This window comes from Loxodonta africana, chromosome 1, assembly GCF_030014295.1.
Source record: "Loxodonta africana isolate mLoxAfr1 chromosome 1, mLoxAfr1.hap2, whole genome shotgun sequence".
NCBI classification, from domain to species: domain Eukaryota; kingdom Metazoa; phylum Chordata; class Mammalia; order Proboscidea; family Elephantidae; genus Loxodonta; species Loxodonta africana.
Genome location: NC_087342.1, coordinates 209,682,870 through 209,689,856, shown reverse-complemented (window position 1 = coordinate 209,689,856; position 6,987 = coordinate 209,682,870).

The following is a 6,987-nucleotide window of genomic DNA, read 5'->3' as shown; positions in this document are numbered from 1 at the left end:
TGTGGGGCAGTTCTACTCTGCTAAAGGGTTGCTATGATTCACAATCAAGTCGACAGCAGTGTTTTTTTGGTTTATGTGCTACTAAAATATCTGGTAAATAAATTATTATTATACTTATCACGTTGCATGGTAATCATATATGTACAAGTCTCTCTTGCCTCTAGGATATTACCTTCCTTAAGGTTGTAATTATTGTCTAAGCTTGTAACCCCAGGGCATAACACAATATTTGATGAGTTCCTGATAATCTTAGAGTTTAATTCTTTAAATAAACCACAGCTTTGCTAGTGTTGTCCTCTGCAATACAGGGCCAGGCTTCTGGCAAGCAACAAAACTGCTGCTATTGCTCTTCTGAGTTGATGTTAGAACATCTAAGGGAGAGACAAGTGATCACCCTTATACTCCCACCTAAGCCATTCCTGGTTTAGTTTTTTTGAAAACCTTATACTTACGTAAACCTATAGCGTTCACACCATTATCATTTTTGTCATGGCCCAGATTGTAAAATAGGAAAAGAAATTAATGAATAGAAAGGATTTCTTGAAGCAATTAATTTACTGATAACCATATATCCACATGAAGCTTCTTACAAGAATGTTCATAGAAGACTTTCTGTAAAAGAAAAGGGGACAACATGTAAGAAATGTGGGTAATGTAAGCAGAGGGATGGAAACTCTAAGAAAGAATTAAAAAAGAAGTGCTAGAAATAAAAACACTAACAGAAATGAAGAATGTATTTGATGGGCTTATCAGTGGACTGGATATTGCTGAGTAAATACTCAGCTTAAAGAAATGTTAGAAAAAAAAATCAAAACTGAAAACAAAGAGAAAGAAGAATAGAAAAAGAAAAAAAAGGAAAAGACTATCCTAGAACTGTGGGACAATTTCAAAAGAAAGATGTAACATACGTGTAAATGAAATAACAGAAGAAGAAAGTGATAGAAGACATATTTGAAGTAATAATGGCTGAAATGTTTGCAAAATTAATGAAAGACAACAAACCTCAGACATGGCAAGCTCAGAAAAAAACAAGTGAGATAAATACCAATAAATCTATACCCAGGCGTATTATATTTAAACTGCATAGACATAAATATGAAATGAATCTTGAAAGACGCTAAAGGTGAGAGAAAAATATTACCTAGAAAGGAAGAAAGATAAAAATTATATTGAGTTTCTCTTAAGAAAACATCTCAGCAAGAAGAGAGTGGAGCAAAATATTTAAAGTGTTGAAAAACAAAAACCACCAACCTAGAATTTGACATTCAGGGAATTTATCCTTCAAAAGTGAAGTAGAGGGGTATACTGGGAAGATGGCATTGTGAGCAGATCTAGGATGCCAGCACCCCCCACATAAACACCAAGAGAAGCAACTAGAAACCTGTAGTCAATCCTGTAAGAAACCAGAAAAGGCAGGCAAAATATTGCAGCAATGAACCAAAAATTGATTAAAAATAAGGATGAATTTCAAACAGTAAGAAAATCTCTTGTTCCACTATCCCTGCCCCTCCCAGTGTAGCAGACAGATGGCTGCATTGGAGCCACAGTTACAGGTACAGTCAACTCACAGACTCACAATGTACTAAGAAGTGCCCTATCTCAGCCTCCAAAAAGAGTAGGACAAATCTTCCTGGTGGACTGTTTAGGGGGATTGTTTTGATAAGTCTGGATGTGGCCTGAAGGATTGAAGCCTTGGTGTGGCTTAAATAGGAGCCCTTACATGTGGGGATTGAAGTTATGAGCAAGGACTGAAGACTGTGAGTGTCTATGACTTTCTTGCGGAAATTGATGCTTTCAAAACCAACATGTATACAGGGAAATTGAGAAAGAGAACACATTATAATGTTCTAATGTCAGATTTAATAAAACAAAACGAAACAAAAATCACAAGGTACACAAAGACACTGAAAATGATGGCCCATTCAAAAGAACAACATGAAGGAAGAGATTTTGTCTCTGTGGGAACCCATAAAATGAACAGACTGGAATAATAGAACAATATTAAAGAAGTTCAAAATAATACAACAATATTAAAGAAGCTCAAAGTACTAAAGGAAAATACAAAGAGCTAAAGGAAATCAGGAAAATGATGTATGAACAAATTAAGAGGATAAATAAAGAGGCAGAGATAAACAGTATAAGAGAAACTGATAAAAATACTGGAACTGAAAGATACAATAATTAAAAAAAAATATTGGAAGGACTGAACAGAAGATTTGCTGTGGCAGAAGAAAGAATCAGTGAACTAGAGGATAAGGAAATCAAAATTATGGAGCATGAAGAGCAACAAGAAAGAAGGTTCAAGACAGCTGAGCATAGGCTAATGAAAATGTGGGACACTATCAAAGAAACTAACATATACATCATGGAAATCCCAGAAGAACTTGAGAAAGGGACAAAAAGAATATTTGAAGAAATAATGGCAGAAAACTTTTCTAACCTGATGAAGGACATGAATCTACAAATCCAAGAGGCTCAGGGAACTCCAGGAAGTAAAAACCCAAAGAAATCCACATGAGACACATTATAATCAAGCTCTCAAAAACTAAAGAGAGGATCCTGAAAGCAGAAAAAGAGAAGTAAATTGTCATATACAAAAGATTCCAAACAAGATTAAGTTCTGATTTCTTTTCAGAAACATTGGAGGTCAGAAAGCAGATTTTCACCTAAAGCACAATAATACATATATATATAGATATATACTTATATATATATAAATATATATATATGAATACAACCTCCTTGAGTGACCCTCGTACATGTTCCATAGGAATGCAGTAGATATGAGAGTAACTGTGGGCAGTGTGGGCCAGGGCTTTGGGATCTGGGCCATTAAAAAAAAAAAAAAGCAGTAGAATGACATATTTCAAGTGCTAAAAGAAAAGAACTGTCAATCAAGAATACTATAACCAGTTAAACAGTCCTTTAAGGATGAGGGCAAAATTAAGCTATTTCCAGATAAACTGAAGCCATGGGAGTACATTACTACTGGACATGGCTTACAAAACAATGCTAAAAGGAGTCCTTCATATGGAAAGGAAAGGACACTTGCCATTGGGGGTCTTCATTAATGGTAATTTCATGGGCAAGTATATGGGCCAGTGTTAATGTATTTTTGGTCAGTAATTTTAGATGTTAGTTCATGCTTTATAGTGGACGAATGCATAAAAAATAAGTGTAAATGTATGTTATAAAAAAAATGTTATAGGGTACATGAAAAAGAAAGAGCACAGACATTACTAATATGAGAAATGGAAGCACAGCTATTATTTGTGATCCTATGAACATTGAAAGAACAATAAAGGAATATTATAAACAACTATATGCCTACAAAATTGATAATTTACCTAAAAAGAACCAAATCCTTGAAAGACAGAATTTACCAAAACTCGCACAAAGAGAAATAGATAACCTCAATACGTTTATATCTATTAATGAAACTGAATCAATAATCAGTAATCTTCCAAAACGGAAATCACCAGGCCCAGATGGTTTCATTGGTGAATTATAGCAATCATTTTGGGGGGTGGGGAAAAATGATACCAATTCTCTACAACATGTTCCAGAAATTTGAATCAGAGGGAACACTTACTACTTCATTTTTTGAGGCCAGCCTAATACCTAGCCAGACAAAAGAAATACAAGAATGCAAATCTGAAGACTAATATCTCTCACAGATGCAAAAATCCTCAACAAAATCTTAGAAAATAATCTCCAAAAATGCATAAAAAGAATGATATACCATGGCCCACTAGAATTTATTCCAGGTATATAAAGTTGGTTCAACATTTAAAAAGCAATTAATGAAATTCATTACATTAACAGGTTAAAAAAAGAAAAAAACATAAAAACATGATCATAATGGGGAAAAAAATTGATAAAATCCAAAACCTATTCATGATAAAAATTCTCAGAACAATAGGAACAGTGAAAGACTTCATCAAATTAATAAAGATCATCTAAAAAAAAAAAAAAGCCCTACAGATAAATAACATTCTTAATCATGAGAAAATAGGTATTTCTCACTTAGAAAAAAGACAAGGGTGTATCCTCTCACCAATCCTATTCAGCATTGTACTGAGAGTTGCACCTAATGTGATAAGACAGGAAAATAAAGCAAAAAGTGTACACATTGGGAAGGAAGACATAAAACTGTTTTTGTAGGCCGATGACATGATTTCTTATGTAGAATATCCCAAAGAATCAACTACGAAACCCCTGGAACTAATAGCAATTATTGCGAGTTTACAGGGTAGAAGGTTAACATGCAAAAATTAATTACTTTGATATATGCAAGCAATGAACAATTGAAATTTGAAACTATAAGCACATAATTTTATATTAGCACTCCAAAAAATGAAATACTTATAGAAAGATCTAACAAAATATGATACAAGTTCTATATGAGGAAAATTACAAAATCAAACTAAAAAAATCAAAGAAGATTTAAATAAATAGATAGTTCCTGCTCATGGATAGTGAGACTCAATATTTTTAAGAGATCAGTTATTCCCATCTTGATCTATAGATTCAACACAATTCCAATCAAAATCCAAGCAAATTACTTTGTGGGTATCTACAAGATTATTCTAAAGTTATATGGAAAGTCAAAAGACCAAGAATAATCAACACAATAGTGAAGAACAAAGTCAGAGAATAGACATTACCAAACTTCAAGGCTTACTATAAACCTACAATAATCAAGATCGTATGACATAGATAAGTAAATAGATAAACAGATAAGTGGAAAAAAATACCGTCCAGAAATAGACTCAGAAAAATACATTCAACAAACCTGACAAAGGAGTAAAGGCAATACTATGGAATAAAGATAATCTTTTCAACAAATGGTATTGGAACAACTACATACCTACAAGCAATAATAATAATAAATCTAAACACTGACCTTCTCTCAAAGAAAAAAAAAAACTCAAAATGAATCATACATATTTAAAAAATAATACATAGAACTATACAAGCTTTGGAGGATAACAGGAAAAATCTAGGTGACCTTAAGTTTGGAGGTGAGTTTTTAGATACAATATCAAAATCATGATCCATAAATGAAAAAAAAAAAGAAGAGAGAGACATAAGTTGGACTTCATTAAAATTAAATCTCCTGAAAACAAGCAAACAAAACACAGTTAAGAGAATGAAAAGACAAGCCACAGAGTGGGAGAAAAATATTTTGAAAACACATATCTGATAAAAGACATGTACCCAAAACACACATAAAAACACACATAGAACTGTTAAAACTCAACAATAAGAAATCAAACAACCTCATTAAAAAGTGAGAGAAATTTCTGGACACTTAACCAAAGAAGATATACAGATGGCAAAAAAGCATTTGAAATGATACTCAACATGTCATTAGAGAATTGCAAATTAAAAGAGCAATGAGATTGCCCTCTGCTGTTTTGTTGTTGTTGTTAGGTACTGTTGAGTCAGCTCCGACTCATGCCACCCTTATGTGTGATAGAACAAAATGTTGCCTGGTCCTGTGTCATCTCCATGGTCTTTGCTATGTTTGAGACCATTGTTGAGACTGTTTTGTCAATCCATCTCACTGAGGATTTTGTTTGTTTCTCTTGGTCCTCTATTTTACCAAATACGATGTCCTTTTTTAGTGATTGATCTTTTCTGATGATGTGTCCAAAGTAAGTGAGTCAATGTCTTCTTGTCATCCTAGCTTCTAAGAAGCAGTCTGGTAGAATTTCTTTTAAGACTGATTTGTTCATTCCTTTGACACTTTATCATATAATCAATAGTCCATCAGCACTGGTTCAAATGCATCAATTCTTCTGTCTTTTCTCTTCTTTACCCAACTTTCACACACATATGAGGCAACAGAAAATCTTGAAAACAGTGCTATTAGACTAGTGACTAACATTTAAAAAAATGACCAGAACTAATGTTGGCAAGGCTGTGGAGTAACAGAAACTCTCATTTGTTGCTGGTGAGAATACGTAAAATGATACAGCTACATTGGAAAAGAGTTTGGCAGTTTCTTCAAAGCTAAACATAGATTTACCACATGACCCCAGCATTTGCACTCTGAGGTGTTAACTCAGTTTGAAAACATATCCACACAAAAATCTGCACATGAACGTTGGTAGCAGCTTTATTCATAATTGCCCAAAATTGGAAGGAACCAATATATTGATGAATATCAGTTCATCGATTGTAATAATTGTACCACATAAATGCAAGATATCAGTAGGGGAAGCTGTGGGCTTGGGTGGGAGAGTATATTGGAAATCTCTGTACTTTCTGTGCAATTTTTATGTAAACCTAAAAGGTTTCTAAAATATAAAGTCTATCATTAAAATAAAAAGGATAGAACCATGGCAAGCATTTTTTCAATTGAAAAGATAAATAGACTTTTCTTCTTCCTCATCATCATCCATTTGATCTTTTTAAATGTGACTTTTATTTTTCAAGCAGGTTGTTTTAGTTGATATAAAATTGATGTTTTTGTCTTAGAAATCTGGTTAGAACTATGAAAGTATATGCAAAATAAGTTTTTGTGTGTGTGTGTGCGTGTGCTTTTGTTCTTTTTTTCTTTTATCTTCTGCTAAGTGCTATGCTATGGATAAAAATATTTTACCTGTTAAGTACCAGAGTCTGCAATCTCCAAACAGAATGAATTTTTGCAGCCTTTTTTATCTGCTTTTACAATAATTTACTTTTGGAGAATCTAACATTTTATTAAGCTTACTAGAACTCAGATGAGATGGAATTTTGGGTGGGTTAGCTATGTGTGAGCTCCTCAAAGGGTTAAAGGTTACAGAAATAAGATATGAAAGGAACCAAACCATTCATACATCTATGACCAACCCTGGCAGAAGGTAAATTTTGGAAACTGGAAGTTTTGCTTAAGAAAGCTGGGATGATTGAAAAGAGCAATACAGTTATGGAGTGAACACTCGTGGTCTGCCTGTGAAGTCTAAAAGACTTAGATTTAACCCAAGTGTTCCCATTTAT